The sequence below is a fragment of the Podarcis pityusensis genome (genome assembly GCF_964106645.2).
Source record: "Podarcis pityusensis genome assembly, chromosome: 1".
In the NCBI taxonomy this organism is placed as follows: Eukaryota; Metazoa; Chordata; class Lepidosauria; order Squamata; family Lacertidae; genus Podarcis; species Podarcis pityusensis.
The window spans coordinates 132,164,563-132,178,845 of record NC_138028.1 but is presented as its reverse complement, the minus strand read 5'-3'; the positions used below and the strand labels follow the sequence as shown (position 1 = coordinate 132,178,845).

The 14,283-nt window shown below is 44.6% G+C and overlaps 1 long non-coding RNA gene and 1 pseudogene across 2 annotated transcripts; both read left to right on the top strand.

Annotated features, from left to right (window-relative positions):
• The first annotated feature begins 3,553 nt into the window (after positions 1–3,553).
• LOC308484803 lies at positions 3,554–11,590 on the top strand. Its single transcript, XR_013990127.1, has 3 exons — positions 3,554–3,834; positions 10,226–10,601; positions 11,071–11,590. It is a non-coding gene; the product is annotated as an uncharacterized lncRNA (long non-coding RNA).
• Positions 11,591–12,292: 702 nt separating this feature from the next.
• Positions 12,293–13,281, top strand: LOC308475571 (DCN1-like protein 5 pseudogene; annotated as a pseudogene). The gene has a single exon. The product of its transcript is annotated as a DCN1-like protein 5 pseudogene (transcript).
• Positions 13,282–14,283: the final 1,002 nt, after the last annotated feature.

The following is a 14,283-nucleotide window of genomic DNA, read 5'->3' as shown; positions in this document are numbered from 1 at the left end:
TCTGTGAGCACCACCTGCACCAACCTCTTCTTCCCCATCCCCAATTTGACCCGTGTGTCCCAGTCCCAGCTATACCCCTCGCCAGTATCCTCTAACTCCTCCCCATAGTCCTGCCAGTTTGTGACATCTAGAAAGGTTCTGGAGCAGAATCCTTTTAGCCCAAGGCAATGGGGAGCTTTTCTATATCTATGCACTGTCAAAGGATGTGGTGGCTCACTCATAAAGGAAGGAAATGACTGAAGAATTGGGTCCTGTCCTATAACCCTTCACTTTTCTGATACTGAATTTCTGTGAACTAGCAAAACATCCTGGAAATTGGGAATAGGCTAATTGTACCCAGATGTTCCCTCCCCTCCATTGTATATTTGCTACTTCCTCACAGCTACTGTACTTCCATATCCAAGAGATGTTCGCACTCACCTCAAGTGCAGGCAAGCATAATATGCATATTATATAAATCCGATGGGTGAATTATGCAAATACGATCCACTACATTAGCCTGTTTAATTTGTGTGATTTCCACTTCATGTACTATTATGGACAAGGGAAGGCGTTATTTTCCTAGTGGCATTCCCTGTCTGCAAAATTGTGGTCTGTCGTGTTGCTAAAAATTATGGAAATATGGAGGCTCACCTCCCAATCCAACGCATGTCTGCTTAGAGGCCGTGGTGTGTTGTGGGCTTAGTAAGGTAAAGGTAAAGGACCCCTGGACAGTTAAGTCCAGTCAAAGGCGCCTATGGGGTTGTGGTGCTCATCTCGCTTTCAGGTGGGGGTCAGACAGTTTTTCTGGGTCATGTGGCCAGCATGACTAAACCACTTCTGGAGCAACGGGACACCGTGACGGAAACCAGAGCGCATGGAAACACCATTTACCTTCCGGCCACAGTGGTACCTATTTATCTACTTGCACTGGTATACTTTCTTTTTTTAAAAAAATGATATTTATTAGAAGTTTATAGATTACAGAAAAAAGAAAAAAAGACAACAATAAAAAAAATAGAAAAGCAATACAACAATACAGCAAAAAGAAACAAAAAAACTAAAACACACATCCAATATGCCATATCTTTACCTTTCCTTTACTTGTTTCATAGACCTCCTCACACCTCTCTTTTTTTGTATTCTAGTTCAGTTCACTATTTCAGCAAATTCTTTCCATCTTTCTCAATTTTTGTTCTATAATTTATCTTAACGGTCTAACCTTAAATTTTTTCATTCTGGCCCATTATCAATCGGCTTTTACTTAATTCTTTGTTACATTTCTACTAAAACCATATAGCTTCATTCCAGCATCCTTCTAACACTCATTAATTTTACAATGTTTCTGTAAATATACTTTAAATTTTTTCCAATCTTCTTCCACCGACTCTTCTCCCTGGTCTCGGATTCTGCCAGTCATTTCTGCCAGTTCCATGTACACTGGTATACTTTCAAACTGCTAGCTTGGCAGGAGCTGGGACCGAGCAACGGGAGCTCACCCTGTCACGCGCAGATTCGAACTGCCAGCCTTCTGATCAGCAAGCCCAAGAGGCTCAGTGGTTTAGACCACAGCGCCACCAGCATCCCATGAAAAAGGAGCAACCACGCTACTCTGGTTAAGATAAGAAATGGCAATAGAAGCCTCAGTTCTAGATATATGGCGGTTGGTGTAGGGGTTAAGGTGTTGGGCTAGGACTTGGGAGAGGTGGGTTCAAATCCCTGTTTAGCCGTTAAACTCACCAGGAAGGGCACCATCTCTGAGCCCAACCTACCTCACAGGGTTGTCGCTCAGAGGGGGAGAAATGGCAAAGGGGAGAAGTACATTTGCTGCCCTTGGTGGAAAGGTGAGCTATATATGTAATAATAAATGAATAATAAACAAGAAAGGTAGCATATAGATGTAATAATTAACAAACCAATGCACACCTATGATTCTTCATTTTAAAAAAAAACATGTGCTTGCTGCTACTAATTGACTGAAAAAGAAGAAAAAACACCCATCCCAACTATTGTTGACAAGTAGGGAAAAATTCACTTTGTTGCAGCCTTCTCCTTTAAACAGAAATGATTACGTTTGCATTGCTAACAGGTTGTTATAACAGCCGATGTGTCAGCGCGAGAAAGCCTTGTAGACGGAGGATAAATGTTTTGCTGCTTGAATATAAATACATCAATTTCACTTTCCATAAATGCTCCAGTTTGCTTTCCTTGTTGACTGGAGACAATATCCGGCATAATGTCTTTGACTTCCCAATTGACATTACATCTTAATTATGCTAAAGGAGAGAAATGCCTGCGAGTCAGATTTCTGCCAGATGGCTAGCACTTATTGACTGATAAACCTTTTACAGTAGCTATGGTGGACACATAAATTTTTATATTTTGTTTTATTTTAACAGTACCACTGAAATTAGAGACTGCCTGCTCATTTATGGTTATCGGCTAGGTTTACAATCGTGGATGAGGCTCATGACAATGGCTAGACATTCAACAATGTCCCTTAATTGGCATGAGAAGTCTCCGTAAAGTAGATCACTTCCACAGTGAAGCGTTTAGCCACACATGCCAACCTAGCAGTTTGAAAGCATGCCAATGCAAGTAGATAAATAGGTACCACTGTGGCGGGAAGGTAAACGGCATTTCCGTGCGCTCTGGTTTTCGTCATGGTGTCCCGTTGCGGCAGAAGCTGTTTAGTCATGATTACCTGGGACTTATAGGTTCATGATAGAATCTTTGGGAACATCAGCTTTTATTGTAGAACCCAGAACTATGTTGCGAGCTCCTATTATTGCACAGAAAAAACCAGAAATGCTGATTAACAGATGAGGCTTACTCAGAAGCACAAAAGCTTAATGGCGTGAGAGCTAAATGGCGATTTAAAATATATACGCAAGCTTCACAATTTCTAAACTCACTGCATTGATTCTGAGGGGGTGACTGATGGATATGAGCATTTGGTGCGAGATGCACCAGGGATCTGGGTTATCTCAGCCAGTTGGCAAACTCAGCTGGTGAGAGGGCATGGATCCACTGTCCATATTGCCAGGACTGTTTTTTTAAACCCATGAAATTGAAAGGCCCTCTCAGGCACGTAATAATAAAATGCATGCAGAGAAGCCACATTTGGCATTTGACAGCAAATATTATGCAAACTGTTAATTATGTTAATTAAAGTATGCAAATCAGATGCTACCTTCCAGTTTATGACACATTTCAAGCCCGATCAAGTTGGCCGCCTTTGAGATACTGTACTGTCTGCTAACTCCAGCAAGTCGTCTTCTTTTCATAATGATCTGTTGTTGTTTTTTCAAAAGAAAAAGAAAAGCTTTTGGTCCAGGTTCCAGGGGTGAGGGCTGAAATTTTGTTCCGCCTTATAGTTTCAGCCATTCACAAAAGGAATCCACAACAACCAGTGACTGCGATCTGGATTAGTTGCTCTTTCTACTCCTTTGGCAGACCCACGTTCTGCCATGCCCCCTATAAGTTGGCATAGCAGGGGTAATGCCAGTCTTGCCTCATTACCCACTAAAGATCCCTTAAACCCCTGGGCAGCATCTTGACACAGAATTACCGTATTTTTAACTCTATAAGTCACACCCGACCATAAGATGCACCTAGTTTTTAGAGGAGGAAAACAAGAAAAAAAATATTCTGAATCAAATGTTGTTGAAGAGGCTTTGCGTGGCTATCCCTGAAGCCAGAACAGCAAGAGGGATTGCTGCGCAGCTCTCCCTCTTGCTGTTCTGGCTTCAGCGAAAGCAACGCAGCCTGCATTCGCTCCATAAGACGCACACACATTGCCCCTTACTTTTTAGGAGGGAAAAGGTGCGTCTTATAGAGCGAAAAATACGGTAAGTGACCGGCAGGATTTTGCTCTGGATTTACACATAAGGATTACAGACTCCACCTTTCATTGTGTGGACAGGCGGAGTCCCCCAAACCCTGGGCAGCCCCGAAGTGGAATAACGACTCAAGGCAACATGCTATGGGATTAAAATTGGCCACAACTTTATTATGCTTCAGATCTAGGTAGACCTTGGCTCAGGCACTGGGCGTTATCCCTCCCAGTCCCCCACTGGGGATCTGGGGAACATCAGGGTTATCCAGAGTGTGTGGGGGGGGATGGGTTGGCTCTGGAGAACGTATGTTCAAGTAGAGAGCCCACCCCCCTGTTACGCTGCCATCACAGGGGAGAGCAATGTCATCCTTTCTGCCACTGGGGACATGAGTAAATAAAGACCTTAAAGCATCCAGGCACTAAAGAAATAGAAACACATAAAGCACACAGATGTATTCAAATAAGCCTTTGGGTGGTTCCGTTAAAAACATATTTTTGCTAATGCCTTACTTGTAATAACCTCATGGAATTTTGTATGTATATGGAAGCTTATTGCTATCATCTTGCCCATAAAAGAGCAACCCATTATTATTCTATACCAGTCTAAAAGAGATTACTGCAATGCACTGCGTGATAACCAGCCACTTAAGTTTTTATAGGTTTTTATCACGAGCAATAAAACTGCATATTAACTATTTAAGCACAGTATAAATGACAGCAGTTGAAAAGTCTGGGATATTAGCACAACGCCCAGGCAATATATTTATTCTCTGTGTAAATTATCTGCTCATGATCTGTTCAATTTAGCAGAATGTTTATTTTAACTCTCAAGCCTGCATGCATTCCACTGCTTGTGAATGATTTGGGTTCTGTCTACAGAGTTCCCTAGTGAATATTTTCCAACAGCAACACATAAAAAATTCAGAATTCTACAAAAAATCAAATAAGCAGATCCAAAGTTAAGAATAAGAAGGGGCTAACTTTCTGCCAAGGGACGCAGGTGGTGCTGTGGGTTAAACCACAGAGCCTAGGACTTGCTGATCAGAAGGTCAGCGGTTTGAATCCCCACGACGGGATGAGCTCCCGTTGCTCGGTCCCTGCTCCTGCCAACCTAGCAGTTCGAAAGCACGTCAAAGTGCAAGTAGATATATAGGTACCACTCTGGCGGGAAGGTAAACGGCGTTTCCGTGCGCTGCTCTGGTTCGCCAGAAGCAGCTTAGTAATACTGGCCACATGACCCAGAAGCTGTACGCCGGCTCCCTTGGCCAATAAAGTGAGATGAGCACCGCAACCCCAGAGTCGGCCACAACTGGACCTAATGGTCAGGGGTCCATTTACCATTTTTAACTTTCTGCCGGGGGGAAAAGGGGGGATATTTGCATGCAACTTGAAAATGCATTATCAGTACAGAATTTGAATGGCATCTGATACAAATATGGTCCATCAGTCATGACCTGATGTCCATCATGTCAATTCAAATGCTATCCAAGAAATCATAAACAAACATTTATACAATGGTTGGGCTGCTGAAGTCACCTTTCTGGCACCCCCACCCTGAACAATATAGATTTCCTCTCTCATTCTCATTAGCACACTTGAATCTTGAACAACACATATATTCCATGTGCATGACAGAAGCTGTTTGTTACAATTCTTCAAGTTCCTAAAATCTCTTTACCCAGTCCTTTGACAGCTGAGATGCATATATTTTAGGACCCACCTGATGCTTTTGACTGTAAATCGTTTTAACAGATTTTAATATTGTATATTTATATTGTAGTGACCTGCCCTGGGGCCTTATGGTGAAGGGAAGGAACCCAATAAAATAATAGGAATAGAGAGTAGGTAAAAAAAGACTGTACCAATCATAAAACAGCAATTATAAAACAAAAAGAAGATTGCAGTCCCAGTTGCAGCACCAGTACTTCCCCACCCCCCTGGTGTGTAGGATATAGTTATGGTGTAAAGAACAACAATCTGGGATAAAATTGACCACAACTTTATTGATTACAGATGTAGGTGGACTTGGGTTCAGGCATTGGGTGTATCTCTATTTTAGCCTTCTACTGGGGGGCTGGAACTTCTTACAAGGTCGTGCCACAGATTGTGGCCTCCCCAAGATGGCGATGTACCGAGGTGACCATTCTCAGGCCACTGCTGGGAGCCCCAGTCTACCCCACACTTGGCTTCTGGACAGAGACTTCTGCCTAGACCCCTCTAATGGGGTACCCTGAGTACGCACCTGCTCTTAGGTCAGGCACCAATTCACCCAAGACCTTGGTGACAAGAAATCCACCCAATTCCTTACCCACCAAAAATTGGGACATTTTGCTATGCGGAAGTCAAAATCTGCAAACGGGCCCAATCTGCTTGTAAGCAAATTCCTTCCTGGCTCTGAATGTGGCAACCACTAGGAACCATAGCAAGGTCAAGCAGAGTGCAAAGGAGGCGGAACAAGGTTGTTGTTGCTGTTTAGTCGTGTCCGACTCGTCGTGACCCCATGGACCAGAGCACGCCAGGAACAAGGTTAAAACAAGTCAAATACAGTAAAGGCAAAAAACAAAAAAAAGATAAAGGTCCCCTGGATCGTTAAGCCCAGTCAAAGGTGACTATGGGGTGTGGCACTTATCTTGCTTTCAGGCCAAAGGAGCTGGCGTTTGTCCACAGTTTTCTGGGTCATGTGGCCAGCATGACTAAACCGCTTCTGGTGCAACGGGACACCGTAACGAGTGCCAGAGCGCACGGAAACGCCGTTTACCTTCCCGCCACAGTGATACCTATTTATCTACGAGTGCTGGCGTGCTTCTGAACTGCTAGGTTGGCAGGAGTTGGGACAGAGCAATGGGAGCTCACCCCATCGCGGGGATTCAAACCGCTGACCTTCTGATCAGCAAGCCCAAGGGGCTCAGTGGTTTAGACCACAGTGCCATCCACATCCCTTAAAAATATAAATATATATTTTCTTCTTCAAAATACAATGCCACGTGAAAGCAGAGGAGAGGTTGCTCTTTGACCAACTACGCTGTAAGTGCTGGGCGCAGTTGGCTTTTATAGGCAGTCGACGGACCAGGATGAAAACTTGTGCGTCCTGGTCCTCCAGCTAAGCTCTGCCCCTTATGGTGCCCATGATTGGGCAGTTCACACTGGGACAATTGGCAGGCAATCCAGCCCTGCGATGCGGCTGACCAGCAATCTTCCACATGGATACGACTCCCAGCAACTGGGAATGGCAGCCAGCCCCCAAGGAGCTGAAACTCTCACCCAGCCAGAACAGAGTAAAGCCCTTGAGATTTCACAATGGCCAAGTTAAGAACAGAGGATGGTTTTAGGTCAGGGAAACATATCTGTTTTTTTTTCCCAGATCAGATATCTTGCTGCCATAGGTATCCTGAAAGGAGGATTGCAGCATCGGAGTCCTGTCTTATCCCAGTGATGATCTAAGCATAAGGCAGGAACGCAGAGGCTTGACAACAAGGCGTTCAAATGAAATGGCTCCCTACCACAGGCTTCTGACACAATATTCAGTATCTGCTGCCTGCCTGATGGCATCTACACGAAGCTGGCAGGCGATAAGGTGTTTCACTTCCGCAGTTTCCACCTTGCAGCAGAGCAGGCTCAGTGCATGGCTGCTATGGCAACTGGGTTTCTTGGGAGTTTGCACAGAAATTTCTTTTATGCAACTGGCAGCCGCGTAGGAATCTTTGCTAATGTTACGGGCTGTAACAAGCGCCTACAAAACATGTCCTTTCAGCACAGAGCTGCTCCAAGGAAACAGAACAGAAACTCACTGGGAAGCAAATCTCATTAAATTCAGCAGCACTTTCTCTGGGTGTGTTCAAAAGGCTAGACAGCAAGGAAAGTAGTTTAAAACCTGAAGGAGGAATTCCATTTGTAAATCCGCAAGCAGCAGAGTCTGACAGAAAATGTGCCTGCGCAGCATTATTAACAACTGAAGACTTCAGCTCTTTTTTGACTGTTCTTCTTTCATTGCTAGTGACACTGCAATATGGGCTTTGTAATCTTAAAAAGCATCTTACAAGAGGGAATTATTATGTGTGTGTATGTTTCATGCAGAAAAATGAAGATAGCTTGGGCTCCAATAACCCCAAAAGGAAGATTTTATACGCAAAAGCCAAAATGTTGCAAGAACACAGGCTGTCATCCAAATTCCTGACTGGTTTTTTAATACGGGCATTGCCTCTGCGTTAGGATGGAGCCACAGGCCGCACGATACACTGCAATGCAAAAATCACATAAAGCTAACAGCCTATTCCTCCACTTCCACTTGCTCTGCACTCGGCCAGAAATACTGCCAAGCAGCTTTAGAAAACAATCCACTAGTTGCCAAGAGTAGGTCAGCGTCCAGAAACACCATAACCAGACATTGGAGAGACCTGTCAGGAGTAAGCATGGACCAATGGTACCAAATAGGATGGGAAACAGCCTTACTAGACAGGAGAGCAACCCTGAAGCGTTTTGACTCTCCCAATGACCTCAAATATTCCTCTGCAGTAAGGGAGGAAAATGGGGAAAGCTTTCCCATTCTTTTTGCTTAAAAATCCTGTCTTAAGGGGTATTTGTGTATGACTAGGGTGAGCCTGTGACCTGGATTCAAGAACTAGAGTATTAACCATCACAAAAGAATGCCCAGGCAATGCAACCAGTGACCATTATCAGGTATCCTGGCAGAGAGGATTTCTGCTGTAGACCACCTCCTATGATGTATGTATGAAGATTTTGCAGTGGTCTTTGGCTAAAGGGGTTGGGCAATGTCCAAAGGTTCCTGCATACTTTTAAACATGGTTGCTCCCTCCTTGCAAAGAACTCATAACCCACCTACTTTCAGCAGCCAGAAACACCATAACCAGACACTGGAGAGACCTGTCAGGAGTAAGCATGGACCAATGGTACCAAATAGGATGGGAAACAGCCTTACTAGAAAAATTAACCAATAAACTGAAACTGACACAGGGACAAATAGAAGAAGATACCTTCACCCCGGTATGGCTTCCCTTTATCACATACACAGCCCAACAAGACAACGACAAGAATCCACCAACAGCATATGAATCAATATGGCTAACCTGATTCGAAAACACCCACCCACCCCACTCACACACGAAAACAAGGTTTACCACAGCCAACCACAAACAAACAACCACACCCTAGGCCAACCCCAACCTCTCTCACCACCAAAGGAACACAAGTGAATAGCAAAGAGAACCCGCACAAAGGACACTGACACAAAACCCCACACATACATTAAGCAAATGAGAAACATCGCCTCCCGACCCCCCCTTGCCTTTCCCCCTCCACCTCTCCCCCCCTCTTTTCTTCCTAATGTAACCCTAACATCTCAACACATGAAACTGACCTATGGAAAATGGAACTTGAAAAAAGAAACATTGCGCATACCTTTGTAAACCAAGAAAACTTTAATAGAAAATAGAAAACAATCCACTGCTGTTCCATTGCAAAACACGGGGGGCCAAAAGCAAAAAAGAGGTGCTGAAGGATTGGCGCATCCCGATACACACACAGCTCATTGTAAGTGGCACAATGATAGTTAAAGGTAAAGGGACCCCTGACCATTAGGTCCAGTCGTGCCCGACTCTGGGGTTGTGGCGCTCATCTAGCTTTACTGGCCGAGGGAGCCAGCATGTGGCCAGCATGACTAAGCTGCTTCTGGCGAACCAGAGCAGCGCACAGAAATGCCGTTTACCTTCCCGCCGGAGCGGTACCTATTTATTTACTTGCACTTTGACGTGCTTTCGAACTGCTAGGTTGGCAGGAGCAGGGACCGAGCAACGGGAGCTCACCCCGTCGCGGGGATTCAAACCGCCGACCTTCTGATCGGCAAGTCCTAGGCTCTGTGGTTTAACCCACAGCGCCACCCGCATCAATGATAGTACTCTCTGCAAATTTGATTAGGTTTAGGAAACCACATGCCCACCTCCCTGTTTATGCTGTGGGAGTGGATGAGAGTGGACACATTCCCATGGCAAATGGGGTGCTGCCCCACCAACTTCAATCTGCCCTCAGTCTCCACCTGTTGACTTAAATCCAGTGCAATATTGGCTCCACATGTAATTCAGCAGGGAGTAGGACTTTCCCCTAGCTGTTAAGCTCCACATTATATCCACATTACACCTGAGCTTTCACATGACGTAAAAGCCACTTCTGGAACTATCACGGAATACAGCTTAAGTTGGATACTCATTTCCGGGTTACTCGCATCTAGAGACACACTTCTGTGATTACTGGGTTTGTGGGCTAACTGTGCGGTTGCCTTAAAACTGTGGCTTCTGTTATTTATTTCAGTATTTATATTCTGCCTTCCTATGGAAAATATTTAAGGCAGAAACTCTCTAGTGATCCTGTTTGCAGGAGGGATTATATAGCAAAAAGGAACAGATAGGGCTAATTCATAGACATAAACTACATTTCATATCCTGTACGTGTAACCCATTGGAAAATACGATGGTGGTACTATTGTGCAAACTTCACTCAGTCAGCTCCTGCGCCATTCCATGAATGGAGCATCTTTTCCCCCCATGGTTCCTAAAAGTGTAGTGTATCTTTCATGTATAGTTGTGGATATGCAGTCTTCAGATCTTACATTTTAAAATGTATTTATAAGAGCATATATAAAACCAATTATATTAAAAATATTACGGCAGCATAGATGAAAACCATTAAGTCATAAAATACCAAATGAACCAATTTAAAATGCATGGCGAAACAAAAAACATTTTCAGTAGGTAACGGAATATTACATTTGCAGGCGGGCAGATTTGAGGGTAAACCACACACAGCACGGGTCTGCCCTTGTGGCTCGTTGGAAGTTGAAACTGCTTCACATGTACTATTACGTTGTCGTCTTTATGAGGATATACGTTTGACTTTTATTACACCTGTTTTGCAAAAGTCCAGGAAAGAATCGGAACACCATAGTTTAAAACTACTGCTAGAGGACAAGAATCCCAAGACTACATTAAATGTAGCCAAATTCTGTGCGTCTGCAATTAATCGCAGGAAGCAAGTGGTATCCCATAATGACCAAACCCCTAAATGTTAATTACAGGGGGCACGCTAATAATTAATTTTAATTTTTTATATTTAAATCCTTGTTATATTCATATTGTCCTCTGTATTTCTGATTTTTTTTTTTCTTGTGATCTGTGATATTGTGTGTGTTGATGCTGGTCTGTGACCGTATTAATAAATTCATTCATTCATTCATTCATTTGCAGGTGTGTCTCTGATTCCAATACCAACAGGGCTCCAAAATACTGGTGCCACAATACTATAAGCCTTTACCTGCATAGAAACTAAATGAACACAAGATAACTGTGGGCCAGTTACAATGAACATGCAGAGGCTGCCACTGCAATGCATCTCCCTCTCTCTCTCTCTCTCTCTCACACACACACACAGAGCTGCAAAAACATTCTCATTGTTCACATAAATAATGTGTGACAAGAACTAAAAGCTTCTTGTGATCAGCTTAGGAATGCTGACTGATGCCATGCAAGCATGCAAGACTGCAGTTCTATGTGCAATTAAGCATATTTAAAACCAGGTGTGCCTAGCCCAACCTACAGTCAAGCTGCTACAGACAGAAATCGACCACTGTGCTGAAATATTCTCTGTATCAGGACTTCTGTACCAAAGTACAGTTAATAGGAATGCATTATTTTCATTTGTTATAATACACATGTGCATTTATTTTATTGCTGAAACCCCTACTAGACTACAAGTACTTACCTAATCCTTCCCCCCCCACACACACACCTGTGTTGAAAAACCAGACTTGTTACTTTGATCATTCAGCAGTAATTCCAACCATAGCAAGGAAACCAGCGTTTCTGTCCCCTATGATCGGAATAACTGGCTAGGGAGTAATCATCCAAAGAAATATCCTCCATATTATCTTGGGTGAACCTGCGTATCACAGCATGAAGATGCATCAAAAGTAGTCTCAGGTAGATATACCTGGGGATGGTAATGAGAAGAATCTGTGGGGTGGTGGGTTTTTTGGGGGGGGGGAGGGGGGATACTGCAGTGCCCAACTTTGAATCTGTCTTTTTTAAAAATGTGGCACGGTTCTTATTATCTTTTTATACCCAATAACCAGCTTTTCAAGCCTTTTAACAATGGATATTAGTGGTGAGCAGATAATATAGCACAAGAGGTTGACAACTTTCAGTTCACAGTAGAATTCAGAAAATGTACTCAAAACCAAGCACGCCGGGGGGGGGCGGTTCGCAGGGTTGTATTTCCCATTTCAATGATCACACAATGAAGTGCACTCAGGATGAATCTGAATGAGATGCCCACTGCAGGGGGTTGGACTAGATGACCCCTGGGCCCCTTCCAATTCTATCATTCTACGTAATGCTTGCAAACATGACCCTGTGAAGCCCCATCCCACACCTGAATCTACTAGGCGCGGCGGCGGCGGCGAGCTGAGGGGAAGGAAGGCAAGAGCCGCGACGGCACCGGCAGCTTCTCCGCCGCCTCCTCCTCCTCCTCAGCCGCGAGGGAAGGAAGAGGCGGCGGCTCCCTCCCACTTTCCGAGGGGCCCCGCAGCCCTCCGCCTCCGCGCCCCCGTCCGGGGCGAACCGAGGGAGATGCCCGTGAAGAAGAAGCGCAAATCCTCGGGGCAGGCGGGGGACAAGACAGGCCTCAAGAAGTGCAAAATCAGCAGCTACTGCAGGTCTCAAGCTTCTAGTAAAGTGATAAGTGGGGAGGAGCATTTTTCAAGCAAGAAGTGCCTGGCTTGGTTTTATGAATATGCAGGTGATGATGAAGTGGTAGGGCCAGAAGGAATGGAGAAATTCTGTGAGGACATTGGCGTTGAACCTGAAAATATTATTATGCTAGTTTTAGCCTGGAAACTGGAGGCTGAAAGCATGGGATTTTTTACAAAGGAAGAATGGTTAAAGGGGATGACCTCATTACAACGTGACTGCACAGAAAAGCTGCAGAGTAAATTTGATTTTTTGCGCTCGCAACTGAATATTTCAACATTTAAGAATATCTACAGATATGCCTTCGATTTTGCAAGGGATAAAGACCAGAGAAGTCTGGATATTGACACTGCAAAATCTATGTTAGCTCTTCTACTTGGAAGAACGTGGCCTCTGTTTTCAGTATTTTACCAATACTTGGAGCAGTCAAAATACAGAGTAATTAACAAAGATCAGTGGTACAATGTGTTAGAATTCAGCAGAACTGTCCATGCAGATCTTAGCAACTATGATGAAGATGGGGCATGGCCTGTTTTTCTTGATGAATTTGTGGACCCTGTGAAGCATCATACATTCCTTTTGGGACCATTTATGGAATCACTTCGGGCAAAGGCTCCCTTCAAACAACATGTGGGAGTCACTGCATACCCAACGCCACATCAAAGTGTGGTCATGCGTGTGCACACACGGGAAACACATAAGCAGCGCTAATGGGGTTGGGTCTCCCCAGGTGGTTATTGCTGTCCCTTCTACTGGGAACGTGGTGATCAGGCAGAAGAGAGCCATGCTTTCAGCCTCTCTTCCAAGCAGCTGTGAGAGTCACATGTACTCCCCAGTGGAACTGCAGCCCAGGGAAGCAATTCACAGGTCATTCTGGGTCCCCATGTGCGCTTTCTGGGAAGCTACCGTATTTTTTGCTCTATAAGACGCACTTTTTCCCCTCCAAAAATTAAGGGGAAATGTATGTGCGTCTTATGGAGCGAATGCAGGCTCCTGGCTTTGCTTCACTGGAGAGGCGCTGCGCAGCTTTCCCTCTCTGCGCAGCGCCCCTTCAGCGAAGCGGGAGGAGAAATGGAAGGGCTCTTTTTCTCCTGGCGCTTCGTTGAAGGGGCGCTATGCAGAGAGGGAAAGAATTTTTTTTCTTGTTCTCCCCCTCTAAAACAAGGTGCGTCTTATGGTCGGGTGCGTCCTATAGAGCGAAAAATACGGTACTTATCTATTTTGGAGTCTACTTTTATGTAGTCTTACAAAGCAGCCTGGGATTTAAAAGCAGGTTCTGCCACCAATTATCCACCTTAAATACTAGGAATGTCAAGCAGCAATATAGTGAGTGTCTCTGAGCACATGCAGAATGCATTCTCACCCAATAAAGAGAATCACTTCCAACAGGCCTGCGTATAGTAGCAAGGCTTCTCGTCAGGCCTGAACCCAGGCACTTCTCTGTTGTAAACTCTTGATGCTCTACTCCAGGCTGCGTCAACCTCGGCCCTCCAGATCTTTTTGGCCTACAACTCCCATGATCCCTAGCTAGCAGGACCAGTGGTCAGGGATGACGGGAACTGTAGTCTCAAAACATCTGGAGGGCCGAGTTTGAGGAAGCCTGCTCTACTCTCAAAGGACCACACCAAAATATCATCATATTGGACTAGATGAGCCTCAGGAAGGGTCCAGTTCTACGATTCTTTGTGAAGCTAGATGATTATGTCCTTAAAG